At 50.5% G+C, this 27,641-nt stretch overlaps 1 protein-coding gene and 1 long non-coding RNA gene across 2 annotated transcripts in view; one reads left to right on the top strand and one right to left on the bottom strand.

The window, feature by feature from the left end:
• Window positions 1-27,641, top strand: part of NOS1 (nitric oxide synthase 1) — a 181,940-nt gene that overhangs the window by 6,302 nt on the left and 147,997 nt on the right. The gene's annotated exons all lie outside the window — the stretch shown is intronic.
• LOC147575322 (uncharacterized) lies at window positions 19,388-20,122 on the bottom strand. Its single transcript, XR_015242701.1, has 2 exons — window positions 19,966-20,122; window positions 19,388-19,744 (listed from the first exon to the last, which is right to left on the bottom strand). It is a non-coding gene; the product is annotated as an uncharacterized LOC147575322 (long non-coding RNA).

Below are 27,641 nucleotides of genomic sequence, written 5' to 3'. Positions count from 1 at the left end.
AAAGCAGAAAAAACAAATTTAGTCTTAAGCAAGCTGGCAGTTACTGTTAGCCAGCAATTCGCACAGATTCAGGGGAATCTCCTCTCTCTCTCTCTCTCTCTCTCTCTCTCTCTCCCTCTCTCCCTCCCTCCCCCTCCCCCCCCCCGCCCCCCCCCCCCCCCCCCCCCCCCCCCCCCCCGCCTTCCCATCCCTCACTGGCTCCTGACTATGTCTTCCACTCTGCCTTGCTGCTGTCACTCTTGCAACAATGGCAGCCCTTCATGTTGTCACTGACACCCTCCGTATCCTGACCTCATTGGTCCTCCCACCTGCTCCATGAAGTGGGCAAGGCTGGGATGATCCTTTGTCCTCATTAACATATTGGGAGCCCGAGGCTCAGGGAGACATTACAACTTGTCCCTGGTCACACAGAGCTGGGCCTTACCCCCACGGTGTGTTTTCCAGTCCAGAATGTTCCTCCCCAAGGCATCACAGAGCCTCCCGTGTCTCCTTCCCAGGCGCCACACCTTTATGTCAATTTTCCTTCTATTTTCTTGACTGGGATATAAGATGTGGAGACAGGAACATCAGGAGAGGGTATTTATTTTTTATTGTTTTTAATGTTTATTTATTTTGAGAGAGAGAGTGCGCAAGCAGGGAAGGGGCAAACGGAGAGGGAGAAAGAGAATCCCAAGCAAGCTCCACGCTGTCGGCACAGAGCCTGATGCGGGGCTCGAACTCATGGACTGTGAGATCATGACCTGAGCCAAAACCAGAGTCAGATGCGTAAGTGACAGAGCCACCCAGGCGCCCGGGGGGAGGGTATTTTTATACCTTTAGATATCTCTTCCCCAAGCCCCATGAAGTAAGAGTAATAGTAGTATTCGAAGTGGTTACCATTTATCAGGCCCTGACCAGTGTTTAGGCGCTGGTGTGAGCCCCTAAAACACCCCGGCCTTACCTACCATTGCTGGAAACTGGCACAAGCTAGTTGAAGAATATTAAATTGACCTGGTAGCTGGTGTGGAGGGCCTGTCCATGGTGACCAGCAGGGTACTGGGATGAGGCTAAGCTTTCGGAATATTAACTCTAAGTGGGCAATAGTTTTTGAGCCACGGGGATGGTCTGCAAAATGGTATGTGGCTCTGTGTCTTTCAAACATAGAATACTTTTTTTTTAAACTTTTTTAATGTTTATTTTTGAGGGGGGGGGAGTGCGGGGGAGGAGCAGAGAGAGAGGGAGACACAGAATCTGAAGCAGGTTCTAGGCTCCGAGCTGTCAACACAGAGCGATGTGGGGCTCGAACCCACGAACTTTGAGATCATGACCTGAGCCAAAGTCGGACGCTTAACCGACTGAGCCACCCAGGCGCCCCAAACATAGAATACTTTTAAAGGGCACATGTTCTCTCAGATGCTTCCCTCTCAACATTACCATAAAATATTTTTCTTATGATGCTGCTTAAAAGATGCTGCTTCATCACCCTAATAATGCGATGACACCAAAACAAATCCACAAATTAAACGTGATCACAATTGCAAAACAAATCCAATTTGAATTCAAAGCCTGTATGCAATGGGCAGAGTGATGTTTTGCTCACCATGTGAGCGTAGGACAGGCCGCCCAGAGGGCTTTTTGAATATCCCCCCACCCCAGCCTGGAGTGGGTTCTCCACTGACTCAATTTTCTGCCATTTCTCCCCCCGCCACCCCCCTGCCCCATACACTGCTATGGAGCCTCTGTTTGTACAGCGTGGCATTCTGGCCTCATTTCTGCATTACATCCACAGCCTTTCCTTATTATTGTGCTGGGATTAAAGCAGGGCAGCTCAGCCCAGTGGCCATCATAACAGAACAGTCACTGGAACCACGTGGCAATCCTCAGTGATAAGATGGTTATCAGGGAATCCAGGAAAGGCCGATGATCATGTCCTACAGATGGCCACACAGTTACAACTCTTATAACACGAGCATAGTGGTATGTGACCCCACCCCCACCCCAGAGGACCCCAATTTCAGGCACTCCGGTGCAGGTGCATCTAGCAGTCACAGGGTAGCATGCATCAAAGTTGGGGGCCTAATTAGGAGGCTATGGTGGCATTAAGGTGTCATACCAAGAGGACTCCGGAGGCTAACACAGGAAGGCAGATTTGAACAATGAGCTAATGGAAGGTGGGCGGGATGTGAGCCTTGATGGTGATGCCCAGGGAACTGGCACGGGTTCCCTGAGCTTTCCAGAGCCCTAGGGAGCCACGAGGGACGAGGAAGGAATCAGCAGGCAGCTGGGCAAGGGCAAACCTCAGCTGGGTTGTTTCCAAGCACGCTGGGATCCTGGGCTTGGCTGCACTTGATTGGTCTGATCCTTGATTTCTTTATTGGTTACATGCAAACAAGACTTTCCTTTATACCCGGCAGCATAGGGGAGCACTTAAGGGCGCAAGCTGGGGAGTCCTGCGGACCACAGTCTGAATTCTACCCTATGACTTACCACCTATGGGGCTTCAGGCTAGTCCATAAATATGGCTGGGGATGTGTAACCCAGACCGTAAAAGGGAAATCGCATTCGTACCTTCCTACAGCTGTTGTCATGGTTGATCTCAATAATATTTGCCAAGGGCTCGGGACAGCGTCTGGACCCCGTGAGCTCAGGAGAGTATAGGCTGCTGATGTTTTTACCATGATTGTACCATTGTGCTATCACCAGAATGCCTTCACGCACCTGTTACCCACCTCTCCGTTGGTCTGGGTCCTAGCTTCTCTCAACATATGGATCCTGCTCTCTGTCTCCATAACTTTATCAAACCCGCACCCCCCCCCCCCCCGCTCACCACACCCAAGCTGTTCTTTCACTAAAGCAGGTTCTCAACCTATTTCATGCCATACACCCTTTGGCAGTCTGGTGAAGCCTACAGAGAGCCCTTCTCAGAGGAAATGTCTTTTAGTGCAAAACAAAACAAAACCAAAAAACAAAAAGTGCACAGGATTGCCAAGGAACCAATTACAGTAAAACCTTGGATCGCGAGTAACTTGTGCTGCAAATGTTCTGCAAAGCGAGCAAACATTTCTAATAAATTTTAAATTTTTTTATTTTTTTAAGTTTATTTATTTGAGAGAGAGAGAGTGAGCAGGGGAGGGAGAGAGAGAGAGAGAGAGAGAGAGAGAGAGAGAGAGAGAGAATCCCAAGCAGGCACCAGCCACACTGTCAGCACAGAGCCTGATACGGGGGCCCAAACCCCGTGAACCATGAGACCATGACCTGAGCTGAAGCCAAGAGTCGGACGCTTAACAGACTGAGCCACTCAGGCGCCCCTCTATAAATTTTAACTTGATAAGTGAGCGATGTCTCTCAATCCGAGTCGTCTGTAATGCCAGACATCACATGATCACAACTGAGCCAATGGTTCTTGAAATTCGCTTTGATATACAAGCGCTTTGGGTTACAAGCATGTTCCCAGAACGAATTCTGTTCGCAACCCAAGGTTTTATTGTATATTGAAATACCGTTGTCAAAAAGGTACGTTAAAGAAACAAATGTGATAGGTGCTTCTCCGTTGAATCGTTAACAAGAGAAGCTGTGAGTCCAACAAAGACTCTTATTCTGAAGTAGTGATGAGTGTAAGTATCTCGAGATGATCTGCAACGATTCTAAGGTGACAGGAAATCCAATGATTTTCATTGGTGATAAAGTCACAGGTCTGGTAAGACCACTGTGGCTTTTTGTCTATGTTTGTAATGAAAGCAAGTGCTGAATTTCAGTTAGGGGACAGTAAAATTAGGATGGGATTATTTTTCCCACCCAAGTTCATAGCCTCCCTGAATCGTCTCCATAGACCCCCTTGCTCCAAATACAGCCGTGTTAACTGTCTGTGCCAATGCATTTGGCTTTTGACCGCTGAGTTTGTTAAGCTGTGACTTATCTCTATTCAAATGTTCAAAATATTTTATCTAAGCACACGCGTGTGGCTAAAAAATAATTAAGTAGGGGCGCCTGGGTGGCTCAGTCAGGTAAGCGTCTGACTTCAGCTCCGGTCATGGGCTCATGGTTCGTGGGTTCAAGCCCCGCGTGGGGCTCTGTGCTGACACTTCAGACCTGGAGCCTGCTTCGGATTCTGTGTCTCCCTCTCTCTCTGCCCCTCCCTCACTTGCACTCTGTCTCTGTCTCTCAAAATAAATAAACATTAAAAGAAATAATTGAGTAAAAGAGAAAGCCTTACATTAAGAAGCAGATGTCCACCCCACCCCCTCCTACTGAATCTGCTTCCCAGGAGTGACTGTTCTTATGTTTCCTGGCTGTCCCCTCTGTGGTTAACTACAAATCTCTGAAAACTGTGCTCACATTTGTTATTTACTGGTTTGCAGACCTTAGACCTTATCCATTGACATTTCCCGCCCTGTCCTCCTAATATAGGTGTGCCATTATTTTTAGGTTCACACTAGTTACTTTGGCAACTTTAAGAAATGCCTTCACTCTCTTCTTATTCCATCAACTACAGGCAGTGTATCTTGACTCCACACTACTTCAGATGAGATGCTGGTGTTCTGCCTTCCTTTCGCCTCCCCTTTTCCCTGCATTGGCATCATTGATAACCCACTGTCTTTAATATTAGGTCCTGCAAGGATCTGGTTTGATTTCTCCTGTATCCCGGCACAGTACGTGGGACACAGTGGGGGGGCAGTAAGTCTGTGTCCTGTGCGCTGCCTCTCGGCTGTCTTATGTACCCCCTAACCTGGTTGCCTGCTTGGGCAATGAGCCCCAGCCAACGCCATGACCAGGGAATGGAGCAGGACTAATGCTAGGCAAGCTTCTCCCTCCCGATTGGCCAAAGGACATCATTGCCCATAATTATGCACTACAGGAATCCTCTCCTGGTCTTGGGTCTGAATTTCCCGCTAGAGCTTCAAGGAAGCTTCTTCAGGGAGAATATTAATGACTGTCTGAATCATTAGCATCCCTCCTGCCAGCATCACTAGGTTTTCAGCCAGGCAGAAAATGGCTCTGGGAAAGGAGACAGCAAGACCAAATTTCAGAAGGAAGAAGCCTTTTCAGGATCGTTTCCAAGTATGACAACTTGCCTCCCACATAGTGTTCCTGTTCAAGAAGGGAATCTATTTCCTGTGAGAAAGACCTTTCTAGAGCCTGCTCTCTTCACTCAGGCCTCTCTAACATGCATCCAAGGCTTCCCAGTCTCTTGGGACAAAGTCCAAACTCAAACTCAGCCTGAGGCTGTGGACTCCAGCCAGCCCTCTCATTCCTTCCAGCTTCACTACCTATGATCTGGCCAGACGGAGCCCCTCACAGTTCCCCAGGCCAGCACTTTCTCTTGCCTTTGCCTGTGAACATGTGGTTCCTTCTGCCTGGAAGGCCCTTGTCCCCACACAGCGACCCCTCCTGGGCCTTCCTGCCTCAGCTGAGATGTCACCTCTGCCAACAAGTTTGTCTGATCCTCCCCGGTCTTGTGCTCTCCCACAGCCCCTCTATGCATCCCTATCGTAACTCATATCCTACCGAATCAAGATTGCCTATTTGCTCGTTTGCCTCCCCCTCTAGAATATAAATCCCTTGAAGGTGGAATCCATATGTCATTTACTGTCAGGTCACAACAGTGCCTAGCACAGTGCCTGTAAGGTAGAAAGTGTCCACTGCATATGTTTGTGATAGGCTATGAGTGGATAGATGTTCTAACAGATGTGCAAATGGGTAGATGAATAGATAGATGGATGGAGGAATAGATGGACAGAGAGATGAATGTTTGGATGGATATCTGGATGGATGGATGGAAGGATGGATGGAAGGATGGATGGATGGATGGATGGATAGATGGATGGATGGATATATGGATGGATGGATATTTGGATGGATGGATGGATGGATGGATGGATGGATGGATGGATGAATATATGGATGGATGGATATTTGGATGGATGGATGGATGGATGAATATATGGATGGATGGATATTTGGATGGATGGATGGATGGATATATGGTTGGATGGATGGATGGATGAATGGATATGCAAGTGAGTGAAAAGGTTAGTGGTTGGAATGGTAGACATTAGATGACCTTTTGGTCCCTGATAAAGATGTATATAATAAGAAATGCCACAGGGAACAAACTTCACATTTCTGTCATCCTACACTCTGTAATTGATGGAGATATCAAAGCATGTGCCCTATTGATTGACCCTATTTCATGTAGCCCTGAGTTTAAGTTCATGTTCCAACTTTCCCCAGCTCTGCCAGTAACACATGAGGGATATTTCATTCAAAAACGTCTCTTGGGGCGCGTGGGTGGCTCCGTCAACTGGGCGTCCAACTTCAGCTCAGGTCATGATTTCGCAGTTCGTGAGTTCGAGCCCCGCGTCAGGCTCTGTGCTGACAGCTCAGAGCCTGGACCTTGCTTCAGATTCTGTGTCTCCCTCTCTCTGCCCCTCCCCTGCTCATGCTCTGTCTCTCTCAAAAATAAACAAACAAACAAACAAAAAAAAAAGTCTCTCACCCTGGGATGCCTGTAAGCATCCAACTCTTGACATTGGCTCAGTTGGTGATCTCGCAGTTGTGGGATCAAGCCCCACGTGGAGCTCCCCAGTGGGCATGGAACCTGCTTGGAATTCTCCAGTAGGAGAATAGGACATAGATGGAGAAAGAAGTGAGGGTGTCCCTGATAGGAGAAGGCACAATAAAAAGGTAATACTCTCTCATGTGAAATAGGTGCTATTAGCTTCACTGTAGAAATGTAGAAAGTGAGGCACAGAGGAGTTCACAGAATAATTCAAGGTCACGTAGCTGATAAGTGGCAGAGTCAGAATTCTCCCTGCTTCCAGGACCCAGGCTTTTAACAACTGCATGGCCTCTGGCACGGCATGCCGCGAGCACGAGAGAGGGACCGAGAGTGGTCTAAGCCGGGTGCCAGGTACTTTCTGGAGAAGAGGTGGACGCTTCACTCAGGGCTGTGGATTCTCTGTGGACCTGAAGGGAGGTCGTTCACAGAATTGGAGAGGGGCTGTCCCGTGGTCCCTGATACGTCAGTGGTAAACTCCGTGGGGTGAAGCTCGAGCTGAGATCAGACCAGGGGCAGGGCATGCACTTCCCGGCTAGGGTACCTTGCTCCATTTCCCAGAGGGAGCTCAGTGCCGATGATGGAGCCCAGCTTGGCATCAGAGAGGCCTGTGCCAGCCGTGGGACAGGCAAGAGACCAAGGCCAGTGTCTATCCCCCAGTTTGAGCACCTGGAACCTCTGTTTCCTCAACTGGAAAGTGAGAGTGATAGGGTCTACTTTACCCAGTTGTTAGTACAGGGATGATGTTATATCAGCCTGGCACATAGTAGGGCTTGGTAAACGGTGGGTCCCTTCTCCGGTCCCTTAGGCACAAGCAACCTGCTCAGACCATTTCCAGAAATGATCCCTTGGGAGACATAGAACCCCTTTGAGAATCTGATAACAGCCAGAAACTTTCTCAAAGAAAAAAAAAAAATGTATCTGCACCTTGAATTGAGTATACCTTTTTAAGAGGCTTGTACACCAGTTCAGATGCAAGGTCAGACCTTCTGGTCTTAGGGCCAAGGTGTAAGTCATATAATTGCTCACATTAGCATTTTGGTGATTTTGGATTTTGGAAACCCAAGGGACCACAGATGATCCAGTTTGAAAGTCTCTCTATGGATAAGCAAGAAAATGCTCTAAAGGGTCTGTGAATTGATAAAAACAACCACCACCACCCTTTCTTGGACATTTTCCGTGTTCTGAGCATTGCACATAGCCTCTGATATGTATTAGCATTTCTTTTTTTTAAGTTTATTTATTTTGAGAGAGAGAGAGAGAGAATCCTAAGCCGGCTCTGGGAGCACAGAGCTCGGAGCCCCATGCAGGGCTTGATCTCATGGCTCTGAGATCATGACCTGAGCCGAACGCAGGAGTCGGGACATTTAACTGACCCAGCCATCCAGGCACCCTGCATTAGCATTTTCTAAACAAACAAAGCCATCTCAGCTATGATCCCCATTTTCCAGATGAAGACACTGAGGCTCAAAGATGTGGTGTCATCCTCACCGGGGATCATTCAGGAAGTGGCAGAGCCAGGATTTGAATCTGAGTCTGTGTACTTCTGACAGTTGTGTCTCTAACGAGAGAGGATTAACGTGACTGAAGGCCACTTGTGGCTCATAAAGATCAATATAGTGGGACAGTGCTCTTGTAGGACCCGAGCTCACGGGGCTAGATCGGAAGCAGAGTGAATGTGGTACGAACCCCCACTCCTCTAGTAAGACCTCAGGAGTGGCCAAAATGAGCCTCCCTGAAGTGGGCTGTGCTCCCTGCCTCGGGACACGCTGTGTGGACCGCACACTGACCTGAGGCTCCCTCAGCCCCTTGCTGCCAAAGCTCTCGGAGGTTCCCAGGCCGGCAATACATGGCCTGCTCTTTTAGCAGGGGCAGAGAACAGCGGACAACATTTTAGTGACAGCACACAGACACCCTTGAATCATTCCTCGAATTCTGAGACTGGCTGGTAACAGGAGAAAGCCATCGGAAATCGGTTGTCCAGGGTCCTCGTCTCCTGGGAGGGATGCTGGAGTGGCTTTTTCTCCCCCATGACTTTGACAGGCCGAGAGGTGCCGGCTGACAGCCTGATGGCGGTGTCCTCCCACACGCAAGGCTGAAAGACACACCCAAGTGGGCGGCTTCAGCCCCTGAATGGGCTCAGCCACCATCCACGGCGGCTGCGACTGAACGACCAGATCGTGTCAGTTAGAGCCGTGGCCGGTGGACGCGTTGGCTCCCTCTGTCACCTCCGCCCACGAGATGTGGGAGATGCATCACAGCAGAAAGGAAGAAAGAGGCTGCCTGGAGGAAAGAGACTGTTCCAAGTCTCAGCCTTGTCAGGGCTGGACATGCTGGGGGCCACCAAGCATATTATTGACACTTCTGGGCGCCATGGCCCCACTTTTGAAATGTGAGGGGCCGTATCTCTTTTGGGATTGGGCTGCGGGCTATTGACCGTCTTGAAGAAGAGATATACTAGTTTGCTACGACCGCCACGGACTGGGAGGCATAAACCACATAATTCTACTATCTCACAATTCCGGAGGCTGGAAGTCCAAGATCAAGGTGCTGGCAAGGGGCCGTCCTTCCAAGGGCTGTGGGAAAGAATCTGCCCCCCACCCCTTTCCTGGTTCTGGCGGCCTCGGGCGTTCCTGGACTTAGAAGCGGCTAAGGCCCTAACTCTCCTGTGCATCATCTTTCTCTGTGTGTGTCTCGCCCTTCGTATGTGCTCTGTTTTAAGGACACCAGTCATATCGCACTGACCCCCACACCCCGGTTGGACCTCTTAACTAATTACATCTGCAATGATTTTATTTCCAAACAAAGTCACGTTATCAGTTACAGGGGTGAGGACTTCAGTGCCTGAATCAGAGGCCGGGGGGAGCACCACTCAGCCCACGAGACGGGACTGCATCGCAACTTAGGAAGAATGGTTTGAAAGTAGTGATCCCTTCTGTAAGTGGTCAACGGCGAAGAGGAGGAGGAGGAAGAAAATGGCAGGAGGAGAAGGGAGAGGGCACGTGGTTCCGAATGAGTGTCCCAAACCGAAGTGTAAAGGACACACGCCTGTCACCAGAACTGGGTTGTGGTTCTTCCCCTCCCTACCTCTCCCCCCCCACTCCTCCTCCCCTCCCTCGTACCCTCCCTTGTCCAGATAAGTGAAGAGTACAGTACCTGGGCATTTTGAGACTGATTCCGTAGACGAAAGAAGACACCCCTACAGACAAGCGGATTGAGTGGCCAAGGACAGGCGGGCAAGCTGTTGGGGGTTTGGAAAAGAAACAGTGTTCAATGCATTTTGCCTTCTTAAGCGAGAGGATTCAGAAACCTCCCCCACCTTTGCGCTCCATACTTTAGAATCCCTAGAGGGTCAGCTCATAAACTTGAGCGTAAATCTGACCCCCCCAAGGACCAGGCTAAAAAAAGAAAAAGGAGATTCCCAGGCCCCACTTCCAGAGATTCTAACCAGGGCTGGCTCTACGAGTTGTGGGGCTCAGAAATTAATGAGCATTTCAAGATGGCGGCAGAGAATCTCAGCAGAAGCCTGGGGCCCTTCTGAGTGTGAGGTTCTGTGTGGCTGTTCAGGTTGCTTGGTCAGGAGTCTGACTCAGAAAGGCTGGGGTGGGGCCCTGGAATCTGCATTTTACCAGGTCCTTGTGTGATTGTGGTGCCAGTGGCTGCAGACCATCCTCAGAGACACCTGGCCCAGAGCGGGAGCCACAGGAGATTCTGGACATGCAGATTTGGGCCACAGCTGCCTGACCGTCCCACTCCTCACCAATCTCTTAAAGATGGTCTGGAAAGATGTCAGAGCAACTTTCAAGAGTCCCGAAGGGCTGCCTTGTGGAAGAAGGTCCCTGCTCCCACACTCCCTGGCAGCAGTTGGAGAAGAGGTAACCTCTAGGGCTTGGCCCCCCTGCCTGTCCCACCTCTGGAGAGGACTTTGGCAGAGTCCAAAGGACAAATGTTTGGGTCCTGGGCTCTCAGCCCCTCGTGACTCTCAGCCCCGACCCAGTTTGTGGGTGGCTTTGGCCGAGCCTCACCCCAAAGGGATGTTCGGGAGTCTGGGCTTGACTGTGCAATGTAACTAACTTCCCTGGGCTAGACAGAAGGCAACAGCTGGAACCCCCCACGAAGTCAGGGCAAGCAGTGTTTCAGTGGCAGGTGGCCTCCCCAGCACCATGTTTAAGGGACCCACACCAGAGAGCTCCAAAGACAATGCTCCCTGGGATTTCAAGAGAAGCAGTGCCTGAGACAGGGTCTGACATTGCCTTTGCCTCCTCTCTAAGCCTGGGACTGGGGTCAGCTCTACCCCAGCGCCCGGCATGTTGAGGGGGTGAATAATTGGTTCACATGCAACACGAAAGAATAAAGAAAAAGTAAAGGCGGACGCTCATGTGATCTTAACCTTCCAGTGCTAAAAGTAGCCAGCGTGTCCTCACCTCGAACCAAAAGATGAGGGGCTTTTCTCAGGTCTATGACCCCTGGGATCCTGCAGTCCAGTCGGTGATTTTAGATTCTGTAGGAAAATACTATGTTCTGTAGAATGAGGCAGTGTCATCAGTACTGAGGGGTCAGGAAGGGAGAGGGGGGACCCATCGTCAGGGGGGTGAACTGGACCCATCGTCGGGGGGGTGGGGGGGATCGTCAGTGGGGGGTGAACTGGACCCATCCTCGGGGGGTGGGGGGGGATCGTCAGTGGGGGGTGGGGAGGAGTGGGTTCCTGCAGAAGGTGGGGGTCGATTTGCGCACCTCCAGCCACAACCCACTACAGTAGTGAATCTATGGGGTTCAGTATCCAGTTGGATGCTTTTATTCCCATTCCTATCTTTACCTCTTGCTGAGGGTTAAACAGAGTCCCCCAAAAAAGATATATCCAAGTCGTAGTTCCCCCATACCTGTGAATGGGACCTTATTTGGAAATAGGGTCTTTGCCAATGTGATCACGTTAAGGACTTCTTGATGAGGTCACCCTGGCTTTAGGGTGGGCCCAAGTCTAATGATGGGGGTCCTTCGTGGAGGAAGGAAGCCAGGGAATACCAAGGATCACTAGCAACACCAAGAGGGTGAGAATACCTAGCTAGGACCGCCCCTCCCCCTTTCCCATACAATTGTTGCAACTTCCTGTGACTCTGTAATTATTTCAAAACAAAAAGTTTGTTAAAAGAAAAAAATAAGAAAATAAATGTGATCTGCAAGAAAGAAGAAGAAACTGAGAGGCAGTCCTCTAGAAGCTTGAGAGGACATGTGGCCCTGCAGGTACCTTGACTAAGGATTTCCAGCTTCCAGAGCTATAGGACAATAAGTGGCTGTTATTTTAAGCCTTGTTACAGCAGCTGCAGGAAACCAGCACAGGTGTAACAGACACAGGCCTGCCTGGCTGGATTTGACACATAGTAAGTGCTCAATAAATACGTGTTGGTTTCAGGGAGTTGCTTTTCCTTACACAGACTTTTTTTTTAATGTTTTTAATATTTATTTTGTGAGAGAGAGAGAGAGAGCACCAACGTGTGCAAGCAGGGGAGGGGCAGAGAGAGAGGGAGACAGAATCCGAAGCAGGCTCCAGGCTCCCACCAGTCAGCACAGAGCCTGACACGGGGCTCCAACCCACGAACCGTGAGATGGCGACCTGAGCTGAAGTCCGACACTTAACCGACAGAGCCACCTGGGTGCCCCCTCCTTACACAGACTTTTAAACTTTCTACCACGGATCTGGAGGTCAGCATAACTCAGACATTCCTCAGGGATGTAGGGCACAAGACTGCATTTGAAAAAGGGGGGTTGTTGTTATATTTGAAAGGCACCTTATCGAATAGCGTGGTTGCCCAAAATGTGGTCCACCTGAGAGCTGGTTAGAAATATAGCACTCGCGATTAGAGTCAACAGGACTGTATTATAAACTTCAAAGTTGCTAAGAGACAAGATCCTGATTGTTCCCACCACAAAAAAGAGATAATAATTATGTGACGTCATAGAGGTGTTGACTAATCGTAGGGCGATATATGAATGCGTCGCATCAATGCATTGCGTACCTTAAACTTACACAGTGTTGCATGTCAATTACAGTTCAATGGTAATAAATAAATAAGAAAGAACTGCAGAATTTCAGGCTCTGCCCCAGTTGTGCAGAATCAGAATCAACAGTTCAGCAAGACCCCCCCAGGTGACCCATGTGTACATCAGAATTCAAGGAACCTCAGCCAGGGCACTTTTGCCCCACTCCCAATTCGTGTTTTTTGTCTTTTTTTTTTTTTTTTAACAGAGTTACTTTAATTTTTAAGAAGCAGGGCAGATTTCTTATGTTAATAAAAATTGGTGGAAGCAAATCTCATAATAGAGTTGAAAGACAAAACGTATTAAAAATCCCAGTTTACAGTGGTTTTTTCAAAAATACTTTTTTAAAAAGTTAGGTATAACTTATACCATTTCTGGAAATAAAGATCCATCACCCCTAGAATCTAGAGTCCAGATAAATATACATCAACAGTGTGACATGGGCTGAGTGCAGGGGCCAGAAGCTCTGAGAGGTGGGAGCCTACCTGGGGTAGATCTCTTGCGGACCCCAGGCAGGGGCCCCTGAGGACTCTCCTGCGTGGCTGCTGGGGCCTGGAGCCAGAGTCCCAGAGGGCCAGCTGCACTGGGCGACTGGGCAGCCGCTGGTCCCCACTGCCCACTGGATGCCCACAGAGCGAGGCAAGGTGATAGGGGCTGGGTTCACCACCAGACTCCTCACGCGGCCGCGGTAGGCTGGAGATCAAGGGCGCACCTGGGTGAGAGTCCCAGCCCGTGTGTCTGTGGGCTCGGGCAGGTCCCTGAGGTGTAGACGCGCTACGGCATCCACTGAGGCTGCCGGCGCGGGGCCCGGGGTGTGGATGCCCTGTGTATCCACCTCCAGCTGGAGCACGTTCTCACCCTTGGTCACTGCCAGGCAGGGCCACTGCCTGTCACACAGGGCACGTCACCCACGTGAGGAGCGGGCGCACCATGATCTTCCCGCAGCAAGACGCACTTCTCCGACACCTGCAGCTGCAGGCAGGAGGGGGTGGGGGGCCCCCGGCCCCGGCCCAGACGTAAGATGAGGCCAGTGGCCGTCTGAGGCCACACCTCCAGCTCAGGCGTGCATCGCAGAGCGGCCCCCAGGCTGTCTAGAATGACAACTCCCCCCTGCCTGCGAAGAACAGGCCCTTCTCCAGGGGACCTGAGAAGCATGGTGTGACCCCCACCACCCACGTGAGGGTGCCCAGGGGCCACCTGTCCAGCCTCAGTCTCCTCTCACAGCCACTGATCCCAGAATCGCCCATGGCCGCTGGGATCCTGGCGCTGAAGCTGCCGACAGGGAGGCCCCCCCCACAAAGAGAGTCTGGGCCCAGGGGCTCCCTGTCCCCTGGTGCTGCTGGCCAGGCCCCTCCTGGCCCTGGGCCCAGACCCCGTCTGTCCCCAGCTGGATCCCATCACAAGGGCACCATGTGCCACCGACCAGCCCACGATGGCAGCTGGGCCTTCTGAGTGACAAAGGGTCTGTGGTCCGGGAGGAGAGCCAGGTGGCCATGAGGATGCCCCACTCCCATTTTTTCTTAAGTGGGCTCGTGCCTCTCAACAATCTTTTCCTATTTCCGGAGCCCCTAACGCTTCATCTATAAAATGGGACCAAGACTGCTGAACTCATTGGGCTGTTCTGAAGACTGAAGATCAAATGGAACAAGTCCTGGACTGGACATGCTGTCCCCTGCCTGGTCCTCCCCCTGTCCCTCTTGTGGACATCATTCTCCCAGCATCTGCAAAAAAAAACAAAAACAAAAACAAAAAAAACACTGGCTTTTTCTCCCTTCCAGGGCAGTTCTTGAGGGAGGTCCTTCCATGCAGGCACAGAAGAAATCACAGTGTCCGTGCGATGGGGTCCAGCCTCACGGCCAGGGCAACCTTGGCCGCCAGTCATGGCTTTCTCCCCCCTCCTCTGCCACTGCTGCTATATGTCCCCATGGCTGAGATTAGTCCCTGGGGCTGAGTCAGGTGATCCCAAACCCCAGATCAGGGCTGCAGCTTGATAACAAGGGCCAGACTTTTCTTCCAATGAGAATCCCGGCAGCTTTCATGGGACGGATCTGAAGGTTGAGTCCGCAGAGGGAGGGAGAGAGAGGGGAAAGTGCTCCAGGTGGCGGAAGCGGCATGTGCAAAGTCCCTGCGGTGAGGAAGAGGGAGGGGCAACCAACCACAAAACTGAAGGCAGCCAGGTGTGGCTGGAACATGGAGCTGGGGTGGTGAGTGATCAAGAGAGGTGAGCCTGGGACACAGGCAGGTCTGGGTCAAGGAAGGGCTGCCAGACAGCTTATGGAACTTGGGTAGTGGGGAGTCAAGGAAGAAGGCAGATAAATTCAGATGGACACCCAGCTGGATGGGCATGAAGAGAAGGCAAGAGACCTACAGTTAGCAGGTGTTCACAGCAATCCTGGTGAGAGAGGGTGGGAACCTCAGGCTTTCTAATATGGCTAAGGAATTGAGGATGCAAATGGTGCCTGTCTCACCTCTGAACTCCCAAACTTGACCTATTCAGATGGCAGGAGCTAGAGAGTATCCCCAGCGGAGGTCAGGCACATCTTGGTTCAGATCCTGCTCATGGAGGAACTTGCTGTGTGGCCTCAGGCAGCATGCTCCAGCTCTCTGAGCCTTGGTTTTCTCAACCGTAAAATAAGGCTAATTACCTACCTCACGGGAGACATAAGAGCATCTACTCTACTACTGTGTGAGGATTAAATGAGAAAATGTGCATAAAGAATGGTGCCCAACAGAGTGGCTGTAATTATTTCATTTATCACTTGTTAACTCTCCGGTGTACCAGCACCTATTTTGTGCCACGTTCTGGGGACCCAGTGAACAAGACACTGTCCCTACTCTCAAGGATATCACAGGCTAGCTTGGGAGGCAGGCATGTATATAAAAGGGAGAGGAGGGTTAATCGTGCCTACTGTACCTCGCAGGTATGGGCCATGGACGGCCAGGGGAATGTTTGAGAGAGAAGCTTCGAGTGTAGACAGGCAATGAGAACAGCCCCTGGGATCCCCAGTGCCAGCTGCCAGCCTGGGAAATCAGAGCAGGGGAACATGATCAGGCCTGGAAATCTCTCATTGGCATGGACTGACCAAGGGATGGTGTGTGTGTGTGTGTGTGTGTGTGTGTGTGTGTGTGTGTGTGTGTGTTAGGGTGGGCGAGGTTGCCTAAATAGCCCAGATCACAAGGCTCGTGGTGCAGGGTTTGTGACAGCCACTGGATCACGGGATCCATGGAAGAGATGCCACCTGAGATGAGAAAGGCATCCTGAGCCTCGCCTGGCCCTGGGCTGTCTGGAGAAAGGGCAAGGGTGAAAATAGCCCTGGACTGTCAGAAGCTACAGGCTGGAACAGCCTTCAGGATGGCACCTGACAGGACCTATTAACCGGAGAACTCAGCCTGCCTCTGACCTTGCCATGTCTAGAGCAGCTGCGGCCAAGGGGCACGTTGTTTATAATAGTAAAAAACTGGAAACAGCCTAAATGCCTATTAGGAGGGGAGTGAATAAGTAAAATGTGGTTTCTTTAACGGATACAGCAATTTAAAAAGAAAGAGGTAGATCTGTGAGCCTTCATGTAACAAGATCTCACACATCCTGTAGAGGAAGAAAAGAAAGTTGTTATAGGGCAAAGTGTAAAAGGGGATAATATTCATGTCTATTTCAACATCTGTACGTATACAAAATAACACTGTATGTTTTACTGATACCTGTATTTGTATGTATCCATGGAAAGCAAGGTTGGAAACATACACAAGTAATTCACAGCACAGAGTGCCTCTGGGAAGCAGTTAACCTTAGAGGATATTTGATACCTAGAACAGATCAATTTTTAACACTCCTCTAGATGACAAGACTACTTGCAATAACAATTCTATAATAAAAATTATTATTCTCATGGTTTGGTCTTTGGTTTTAAAGAATGAATTTCAATGTTAAAGATGCATCCAAATTCACCAAAATAGATCGTGAATGAGTGAAACATCTGTGCCTTACAAAACAGAGAACAAAAAATATTATACCTAGCGATTTGTTCTCCATTTCACTCAGGTTTTAAACACAGATAAGTTTTAAATGCCACTCCAGGTAGTGACAAAGAGTGACTGGAATAATTTGTTTCTGTTGTTTCTCCGTGTCTATAATCACTGTTTATTTTGAACCTACTGCTTAAATGTAGGAATACATATTATCCCAGAGGTTGGAGACACAAACCGAGCCCAAAGGTGACTTTGAACAATTCCAAACTGTGAGGAACTTTTGAAATGTAGCTGAGTCTACCTGTGTCGGGATCCAGTGTATAACCAGGGGGTTCTCTGAATTAGCTTCCAGGCATAATACCATCTTCACTAAAAGTAATAAAAATGGGCTGATTTGAAACTTATTCTCAAAACTTAACAGTAATGCAGCAGTGGTTTACAACTTAGACAAACAAAATAGTTTCTCAGGGAGGAGTATTTATTTGATCACTGACTTTGGTTAAAAGAGACACTGCTCAGTGATAATAAAAAGCAGACTGACTTCAGTCGGTTTTATTATTGCTGCAAACTTTTCTACAGACCGCTCATTGTTGCCTGCTTCCAGGGCGGGCCACCCCCCTCAGCCCCGCCCTTGGGACCTCATTGCTAGGGAAAGCTAGGGTCTAGGCTAGGGGGTCAAAGGGGACTTTGGCTTTACCTGTCATTTTCTAATTTTTTCCAGCATAGTTGGCTAAGAGTCTGACTCCAAAGTCAGACTTCCGAGGTTCAAATCTTGGCCCCATGAGTGTGTGACCCTGGGCTAGTTACTTAATCTCTTCTGGCCTTGCTTTCCTTATCTGTAACATGGGGATAATGATGCCTTTGTCAAAGAGTGTTTGTGCCGATGACGTGCGATACTGTGTTTAAAATGCAGAGAAACATCTGGCATACGGTAGGTGCTCAATAATGTCAGCCACGTTTTTAGGGGGACAATGTATTCATATATTAAGCACGTTGTTTTTAAACATACATGCCTAAATAAATAAATAAATAAAAATAAAAATATATGCCTAAACATACTCCTACCTTTCAATCCAGGCAATCGCATTCCTTGGTATTTACTCAAAGGAGTGGAAATCTTTTGTCCACACAAAACCCTGCAGACAGATGTTTGCAGCAGCCTTACTTATAATTACTAAGATTTGGAAGCAACCAAAATACCCTTCAGTAGGTGAGTGGATAAAGTGTGGCCCACCCACGCAATGCAATGTTATTTAGAGAAATGAGCTAGCAAGCCATGAAAAACGTGAAGGAACGTTAAATGTCTATTACTAAGTGAAGGAGGCCAATCTGAAAAGGCTACGTTCTGTACGATTCCAACTATAGGACATTCTGGAAAGGGCAACACTAGGGGGAAGAAAAAAATCAGTGGTTGCCAGGAGGTACTGGAGAGGGAGGGATATATAGGCAGAGCAAGGGGATTTCTAGAGCAGGGAAAGTATTCTATCTGATGCTGTGATGGTGGATACATGTCATTATACATTTGTCCAAACCCATAGAATGCGCACCACCAAGAGTGAACTTGAATGTAAACTATGGACTCTGGGTGATAACCATGTATCAACACAGCTTCACCAATAGTAACAAACCTCCCACCCTGTGCAGGATGTTGACTGTGGGGGAGGTTGGGAGGGTGGGCAGAAGGATATAGGAACTCTGTGTACTTTCCGTTCAATTTTGCTGCGAACCTAAAACCGCCCTAAAAATTAAAATTTATTTTTTTAAAAATCATATGCTGGGGCGCCTGGGTGGCGCAGTCGGTTAAGCGTCCGACTTCAGCCAGGTCACGATCTCGCGGTCCGTGAGTTCGAGCCCCGCGTCAGGCTCTGGGCTGATGGCTCGGAGCCTGGAGCCTGTTTCCGATTCTGTGTCTCCCTCTCTCTCTGCCCCTCCCCCGTTCATGCTCTGTCTCTCTCTGTCCCAAAAATAAATAAAAAACGTTGAAAAAAAAAATTAAAAAAAAAAAAAATCATATGCCTAGGGGCGCCTGGGTGGCTCAGTCAGTTAAGTGTCCAACTTCGGCTCAGATCTTGATTTTGCGGTCCATTGGTTCAAGCCCCATGTCGGGCTCTGTGCTGACAGCTCAGAGCCTGGAGCCTGCTTCGGATTCTGCGTCTTCCTCTCTCTCTGCCCACCCCCCCCCCCCGCTTGCGCTTTGTCTCTGTCTCTCCCCAAAAATAAACATTTAAAAAAAAATTTTTTTAAGCATATGTCTAGAAAAAGGCTAGAATGCCAAAATGTTAATCAGGGTTAATGCAGGGTAGTAGAAATATGTGAAGTGGTTATTTTATTATGTGTGGTTCTTACAAAGTATGACACCTCCCTCCATCTCGAGGCTGGAAGGCAGGAAGGTAGTCTCCTGGGGCCTCAGCTGCTGAATCAGAGACCTGCCCGCAGCACACCCTTCAGCTTTGGGTCTGAGGCTTCGAGACCTATTCAGGACAGCTATGACCTGGCCTATGGAACTCTCTGGCATGACCCAGGAGGCACCTTCTCTCTCTGGGTAGATTTCCTTTGTCTGGAGTGGACTCAGGGAGAACCCAAGCTGCTGAGGAGGTAGGAGGGCCTTGGGCCAGGCTGGCCAAGAAAATGGGGGCTGCTTCAAGGTTTAGAAGGATTCTTAGGGTGGAGAAATAGGGCAGGGGACTGGGCAGGAGCCTGCCTGGACACCAGACCTGGTGCTTGTCCATACACCTGTCCACTCACCTTTCTATCTCTTTGGCCTGTCCGTCTGTCCATCCATCCATCCATCCATCCGTCCATCTGCCTATCTGCCAGTCCCTGCTCTCATGCATCCATTTAATTCGTTCATTTAGTCCACAAATATTTATTGAGCACCTACTATGCGCCAGGAACTAGGCTAGGCCTGGGACGTTGCTGTGTGTGAACTGGGCGGACACAGTCCCTGCCCTCCTAGGGCTAACACTCTAGTGCGGGACCAGCAAGAACAAGTAAACAAACAGATAAGTATATAATCACAAGTCGGGCAAAGACTCAGGGGGAGATGACCAGGCTGCTGCCTGTCTCCTTCCGGCTGGCCCTCCATCCGCGAACGATGGTACCTCTCCTGACATTGCTCGCTCTGTCCTGCTAACGAGGGGGTCTGCGCCGCCGAACTTGCCTTCGCTCTTGCCCCAACTCGCCCATTTGTGAGCATTTCTGGGGCACCTGTTAAAGATACAGATTTCTGGAGACACCCACGCGGGTGCCCTGAGTGTTTTAACAAGCTCCCTGTTGTGAAAGGCTGCTGTGCACTGCCCGGGGAGGGAGGGGGGAGCCTGGAGCTCCACCTTCTCCCCCTCCCTTCAGCTGCAGCCCTGTCATCTCAGGTACAGTCCCAGGATCATGGGGACATCTGGGTCCAGGTCACAGGGCCCCAGAGGACTCACCTGGGCTGGTTCTCACGGCCTGGGGCCCTGCGAGGGAGGGCTTGCCGGGGCCGGGGGGCAGACCTGCTCAGTGCCAGGCTGCCAGGAGCTCAAGGAGGCCAGGCCTCTGGGAAAGCAAGGAGAAAGGCGCCCACGGGATCCGGATCCACCTGCCCAGCTCCGAAGCAGAAGGAGGAGGAAGAGGAGGAGCCTTGAAGGGTCTCCCCAGGTAGGAGGCGTGGGCAGGGAGGAGCACAGCCCTTCTGCCTGGTGGGGAGGGGCCTCTTCTGCCAAGACTTGGTAAAGAGCCCTCAGTGAGGCCCAGCCCAGGTACCGCCCACCTGACCATCCTGGGCAGGGTCTGAGTTTGGTTAAGGAAATTGTCCCGCTGAAGGCACTGGAAGGGTGAGGGCAAGTTTGCCCCCGGGGAAGAGGGGAATTAGTAAGGCGTTCCTAGGGGTGGCAACAGTGGGAGCCAAGAACGGGGCTTTTCAGCATTCGAGAGAGATCCACACCATCCCCATTTCCTGAAGCTCCCGGTATACAGGAAAAGGAGGAAATTTCTAAACAGAGTGTTGAAAACTTGCTGCTGTATTTTAAATGCTTGCAATGAGCTAATGGGACCACATTTAACACCCAGCCCACAACAGGGCAATACAAGTGTGCTGGTCCTAGGAAAATGAAGGGACTTGTTTTAAATATTGATTCATGGCGCATGGCAGGTGCCATAGCCTGGGGCTGGCCAGAAGTTAAAAGCTGTCCGATGAACGTCCCTGCTTGGGACCCTATCACTGCATCTTGGTGACTGTGTGAGCGACCCCACAGTCATTCGGTTCAGAGATTCAGAGATAACGGGTATCTGCCTTTGAAGTTCCTGCTCCGGGCAGAAGGAGGCCTGCGGGCACTAGGGAGACATGTAGGACTTCAGTGAGGGGACCTGGGGGTGTGGTTGTGTTGCAGGGTCACGGAGCACAACGGCCAAGGAAGAATTCTGGACACGTATGGTGCCACTCAGTAAGTTTATTTGAGTAGCACAGAGACAGGACCCGTGGGCAGAAAGGGCTTGCCCTTTTGCTGTACGAGGCTGGTGATAAGACGAGGAGTGTTCGAGGGGAAGGGGACGTGCGGGGAACAGCAGATTATCAGTGTCTTCTTCGAAATTCTACTCGTAAAATTACTTCTGCAAGCTTTCCCTGGTGCTTATCGTCCAGTTCGCTATGGACTGTCCTTCAGATGTGCAGGCAGCCATGAGACCCTTGGGGAACGTAGCCACCGGCACGAATCTGATCCTTATCGGAACTGTGCAGGCTGAAGTTCAGCCTGCCGAGCTAAGGGTGAACGTTTTTCTGCTTCCGTCCCTCATCAGTGGGATGAGGCAGGCCACCGTGGGAGCGTGAAGAAAGCATCTCACCCAACCCGGGAGAGCCAGGGGGACTTCCTAGAAGAGGCGGGTCTCACCTGGGACCTGGAAGATGAGCAAGCATGAGCCATGTAAGGAAGGGCACAAAGGGGGCTCCCAGAGGAAGGAATAGCAGGGACTGGACAGAGGAGGCTGGAGCCCTTGGTAGGACTGCTGAGAACGGAGAGGTGCGTCGGCAGATACAGAGAAGGATGTCCTCTCGGTGTATTCAGGAACTCGGCTTTTAATTCCTGAAGTCGGTCCAGCCAGACTTGCTTTGCTTATGGATATTGCCAATGCGGATTTTTGCATATATTTGGGTTCTTTGCTGACACATCGGAAAATACAGAAAAGCAAAAACAGTTGGGGTGTTTGTCATGATTGGGAAATGCACGGGCAGCCTGTGGCTTTCTCTTTCCCACCGAAACCAGTAACGTGAAAATAATGGCTTCCGTTCCTGGAGAGCCCAGTGGGTGGGTGTCTCTGGCCTCAGGACTGTATAGACAAGAGATAGATAGAAAGATAGAGGAGTAAGTGATATATGATGTATATGTTAACTGTTAAAAACTTAGCTATTATATATAATTATTAAATATATAAGATATATTTCTTATCTGTTGCCACGTAAACTAGTCACCACAAACTTAGTGGCTTAAAACAACACACAGCTATGGTCGCAGTTTCCCTGGATCAGGAAGCTGGGTTTGGCCCAGCTGGTTCCTCTGTTTCATGATCTCTGATGAGACTGCAGTCAGGGTATCAGCCCGGAGTGAAGTCTCCTCCGAAGGCTCAGCTGAGGACAGCTCTATTTCCAAGCTCCCGTGCCAAGCGCTTAAGAATAACAACACGTTTGTGGGGTACCCACCCCTGTCCTCTCAGCATCATACCTATGCCTCTGGCACCCCTGACCGCTTCCTTGTCCCATCTCCTCCCTATCTCTGACGCAGGGCTGTTTCTGAACGTTCTGGGGGCTTCAGTTCCCAAGGGAGAGATCTGACTGCCTGGCTGGATTTTGAGGGCCAGCCTTCACCGTAAGACTCAGGCTTTCCCGGGATTGTGGTTGTTCCCACGTGAGTCCCTGACCACATGACATGGAAATAAACCCTTGCTGGGGCGCCTGGTGGCTCAGTCGGTTAAGCATCTGACTTCGGCTCAGGTCGTACATCTCATAGCTCGTGAGTTCGAGCCACACGCCAGGCCCTCTGCTGTCAGCGCGGAGGCTGCTTTCAGATCGTCTGTCTCCCTCTTTCTCTGCCCCTCCCCCACTAGCACACGGAGCACACAAACCCTGACCTTGACCCTTGTTAGCGTGTGAATCTCCTCGAGGCCAGTCCACCACACCCAAGGGGGAATGTAGTCTCATACACTCATTTATTCTCTCACTCATTCATTCACTCCACACTTTGTGTTCACACCTACTGTACGGGCAGGCACTGTGTTGCTCAAAAAATGTATCATTCCTCCCCTCCTAGAGTTAAGTATGGGTATAAATCAAGTACAGGTTTACAAAAACGGGAGTTATGTTCTGTATTAGAGGTGTGGGGGGCTGGCCTGGCTCTGCGATGTGTAAGTCTAGAGAAATTAGCAACGAGTTGCCTCTCTTGGAAGGAGTAGAAGCTGAGCCAGAAGGGAAGCAGTGAGGAAGGGGCACTTCAGACACAGGGAACTGTATGTGCGAAAGCACCGAGGCACAAAATGGCAATGATATATTTGAGGCAAGCTGGAAAGTCCATCATGTGTAACATTTTGGCGAAAGGGGGTAACAGGAATGGGGAGTGGACAGAACAAAATTGGAAGAGAGAAAGAGAGACCTTTTTTAAAAAGGGTGGGATCCCATACAGTAAGATGTAGCATTATGGTCTCGCCATTCCATGGTCCTTCTGTCCTGACCCGAGAAGCCAGCTGTCACATGCAAACAGCTCTGAGGCGGGCACATTCTGTTCAGCCTGCAGTGCGGTATCTTGTTGGGTTTGCTCTGGGGATGAGTTGCCCGATTTAAAATTCAGGAGATTTTACATTAAAAGAACAAAGCTCAGGGTGCCTGGGTGGTTCAGTCGGTTGAGCATCTGACTTCAGCTCAGGTCACGATCTCGCGGTCCGTGAGTTCGAGCCCCGCGTCGGGCTCTGTGCTGACAGCTCGGAGCCTGGAGCCTGCTTCGGATTCTGTGTCTCCCTCTCTCTTTGCCCCTCCCCCGCTCATGCTCTGTCTGTCTCTCTCTCTGTCAAAAATAAATAAACATTTAAAAAATCTTTAGATCAGATCATCTGGCCACCCTGGAACTTCCACATTCCCACCTGGAATGATCAGCCGGAGCTGAGGGGCGGGCGTGTGTTCAGCATCCCCTGGCTGCAACAGGGCGCCTAGGGTGGTCGCACGGAGGGTCCTCAGCTCTCTGCTACCCTTTCCAGCCCCGGCACCTAAGGGGGCTGATCTGGGCTGTTCTCCAGAGGTCAAGCTGGCTGAGTGGGCTTCAAGGCAGCTCTAATCTGCCCAGACAGAGGGAAGCAAGGGAAAGAGGGCAGGGAAATGGAGAGAGAAGAGCCCAGCAAGCCCCTGCATGTCTTTCTGCCTCGTCCCAGGCGATTCTCAAAGTTCTTCTTCTTCATCTGTGCCCCTCCTTATCCCCCCCCCCCCCCCCCACGCCCTGTAATCTCGTACTCACAGCTAAGAATCCAGGGCCAGGAAGAGTGGAGTTCACCACTTCCCCTGAAGCAGGAGGAATAAAGACATCACCTCACGGGTCACTGCGGGAAGAAACGGGCTCATATCCATAAAGCGGTGGGCACAGTACCTGGCACTTTGTTCGGGAAAAAACAAATGCGTCTGTGCATTAATATTTCTTCGATCGAGTTCTTTCTCGAAGTGTCTGTAGCAGACGCGGTCAGTGCCCTGCACCGATCCGTTACGATTTTTTCACCATATTTGTGCACACTGGCTCCCCGTGTGCGTTCACTCCCAACAGCCGAACCCGCTTTGCCTGGGAGAGAAGCCGAGTATCTGGGAACTTGCATCCTCCTGGGGGTGGTCCCTGCCCGGTGATTGAGCGGGAGGCGTGTGGCCTCCTCACACCCTAAGAGGGACAACTCTGGGGTCTTGTCTACACTGTCTGCAGCACTTCCCTACAAGACCGAGCCTCTGGGGACTTTACTGATAGCACACCCCTCTCTTGGTCACCTTCCCTCCCCGTTCCCACCTCCCTTTCTCCCCTGCCATTTCTCGTGGACACGTATCCCAATCAATCACTGCCATACAAATCCTCATCTCAGGGTCTGCTTCTGGGGAACCCAACCAAAGACGTGGTCTCTTTTCATCTCAGCCTTCCAAATGCCCCTCCCTCCCAACCTGGTTCCGTTGCCTCCTTGCTCTCCCCACCTCCTCCCTGCTCTGCCTTCCCCTCCCGGCCGCCTTACCCGGGCACCTCCACCACCGACTTGGAAACAGATGGCATCATCTGGGCGAGAGAGCTCCCTTTGTGGTGATTTATGATCCTTGATTGGGCAGCCGTTATTTTTAGCTGCCTCTCTCCACCTTCTGCTGCCCTCCGCGATGGAGAAAATTCTGCCCTGGTTTGTGGGCATAAGAGGGTGTCTATGTCAGTGGTCTTCAACTGAAGACACTTTTGCCCCCCACACCCCTCCCCAGAGACATTTGGCAATGCTGGGAGACATTTTTGGCTCTCACGCTCACAGCAGGGGCAGAGGGTGCTCCTTGTGTCGGGTGGGTAGACTGGGGACACGGGCAAATAACCTACAAGGCACAGGACAGCCCTCCCCCACTCACAAAGAATCATCAGGTCCCAAATATCAGTGGTGCTGAGGTTGAGAGCCCCTGGGCTATGTGTTTCTCTACTTCCTTTATTTTGTCGCAGGATGAGGATGTCATGTTCTCCTCCTGGAAATATAGAGGGGAAAAAACCAAGATGCTGTGTGGGCTGCTGTTTGGAGCTTGCAATGAGAAAAGGCCCAGAAGTGCTAACACCTGACACATGTTGGCATTGGCTCTATGCTAGACCTGTAGCAAGAGGCTTATGCCATTAGGTTCATCCTTTCTCACGGACGCCCTATGAGATGGGGACTCTTAATACTCCCCGTTTTGCAGGTTAAAACATTGAGGCTCGGAGAGGTAGGGAGTGTGACTGTTGATGAGCACATTTGAGACGAGACTGTCCATGCCCTTAACCACTACACTAGATTTAGTCCACTGGCGAACAGCTTATAGAGTGCTTACTCCAAACAGGATACAGCTACGTCTGTTTATTGCGTAAGAGGCATCTGTGGTCCCAGCTTGAAAGCAGGCTGGGTGGGTACCCAGGAGAACTGACCATCAGACGCAATTACCAAGGCTCTGGCCTCATGAGGGGATAAGGGCCTATCCCTACGGATGTTCCAAGTCGGACAGGTGTGGGTCGTTGATGGCCCTCCGAAGCCTCTCCTTGCGATGTATCAGTCAGCTTCTACTGTGTAACAATCCACCCCCAAATGCAAATGCTTATGATTTTAAGTCACTATTTAAGTTCCTAATGCCGCAAGTTGGCACTGTAGGCTGGGTCAGGTTGAGTGGTGCTTCCGGTTTCCAGGGGGCTCGTTCATGCATCGGTGGTCAGCTAACCAGATCAACTGGGGGCTGGCTGATCTGGAAAGCTTTAAGCTAGGATGGTTTGCCCCTACCCCAGCTAGCCTCTCAGCCTCCGGCCGGCGATTCTGAACTTGTAAATGTAGTGGTACAGGATACGGGGCACTAGGAAATGTCACTTCTGCTGTATTTCGTTGGTCAAGCAAGTTACACAACCAGTGCAAATTCAAGGGGCGGTGAGATAAACTCCACCAACTTAGTCAGAGTCACAAAATGTTGCTGTCATTTTTTGTCATCTGCCATGGGGGCGTGTTCCTTCCACGCCCAGGTCCGGTATTTATGTACAGTCTTCATGGATGGTGGCACCAACACTTAATCTGGCTCTGAGAAGCTGTCAGTTACTTAGCTATGTAGCCTTGGAAAGTTACTTAGCTTCTCTGGACCTCGGTTTTGGTTGGTTGTTTTTTTCAGTTCCATTACAGGTAAAATATACCCCTCCTGCCTGCCTCATAAGTTGTCATAAAGCTCAAATAAGATAGTGGAGAAAGGAAGGCCTATTATTTCATAATCTGTCCTTGAGACAGAAGGAGGCCCGGCTGTTTACGCTGGGCACGTGCATCTCTCCCCCTGAGCTGAGTCTCCTGTAATTCATCAGTAGCCAAAGCTTGACAAGCCCCCAGTGGTTCTCCATCAATCCTCCTGTCTATTTTCCCAGGGAAAACCCAAGTGGCTTGGCCAGAAAAATCTCGACCTTTTTTCCCTCAAGTTCGAATATTAAGCATGGACCAAGGGCCCCTCTTGTGGCTTTGTTATTTGGTCTAAAAGCAAATTTTTGAGATCCGTGCCCTGAGCTCGTCTCAGTGAACCTCTCTCACTGGCAAAGCCTCTCTCCCAATTGACAAACAACAAACACAGCCCGTGTGCTCTGGGACATCTCCTAGGTCCTGAGAGAGCACGAAAGAGCTGGGTCCTCCCAGATGAGGCCAGGTCTGTGGAAGAGGATCAGGCTGGCTCAGTGCACGGTGGCCCTCCTGCAAAGATCATAGCAAGCCTCCCACAAGCCTGGGGAAACTGAGGCCAGAGGCATTAAAAGAGGAGCTTGATTATCCATGCTGGGATCATGGGTCTTTGGACTATTTGGAGAAGAGGAGAGAGAATGAACATTGTCATTCAGTTATTACAACTGATTCATACTATTCAGGGCTGGCTTTGTGACAGTGTCCCCTCCCTGTCAAGGCTAGGGACCATTCCTGTCCCATTCGCTGTTGTAGCCCTATGCACGGCACTGGGTCCTGTCTACGAGACGCAGAGAGGTGTGGAATGGTCTCATTTAATGCTCCAACAACCTATCCAAGTGGGTACCATTATTACCATCCCCATTTTGCAGATGACAAAGCTGAGGCCCGGGGCAGGGAGAGGATTGAAGTCACGCAGCTGGGAGGTGGCAGAATCAAGATTCAGACCGGGTCTGTCTGGCTCCGAAGTTCATACTCTTCATGGCTGCACGGTGTCCCTTCAACTCCGCTGGCTCCATAATAGTCCAGGACTTTGGACAGGGTTCAGGAGGGTTTACAGACGAGCACCTGCAAAGCAGAGAGATGACCCGGTGGGGCGGCGGGGGGTGGGGGGGGGGCGCTCTTCCTAGGGAGGGGGAGGCAAACCACTGTTCTCTCTGGCCTCCTCCAGATCAAATGCACCCTGCCCCTGCTTCTGGTGCCAGCGTGT

The sequence above is a fragment of the Puma concolor genome, chromosome D3 (assembly GCF_028749965.1).
Source record: "Puma concolor isolate L17-30 chromosome D3, mPumCon1.1.hap2, whole genome shotgun sequence".
Lineage (NCBI taxonomy): Eukaryota > Metazoa > Chordata > Mammalia > Carnivora > Felidae > Puma > Puma concolor.
The sequence above is the reverse complement of the archived record's forward strand: the minus strand, read 5'-3'. Positions and strand labels throughout refer to the sequence as shown.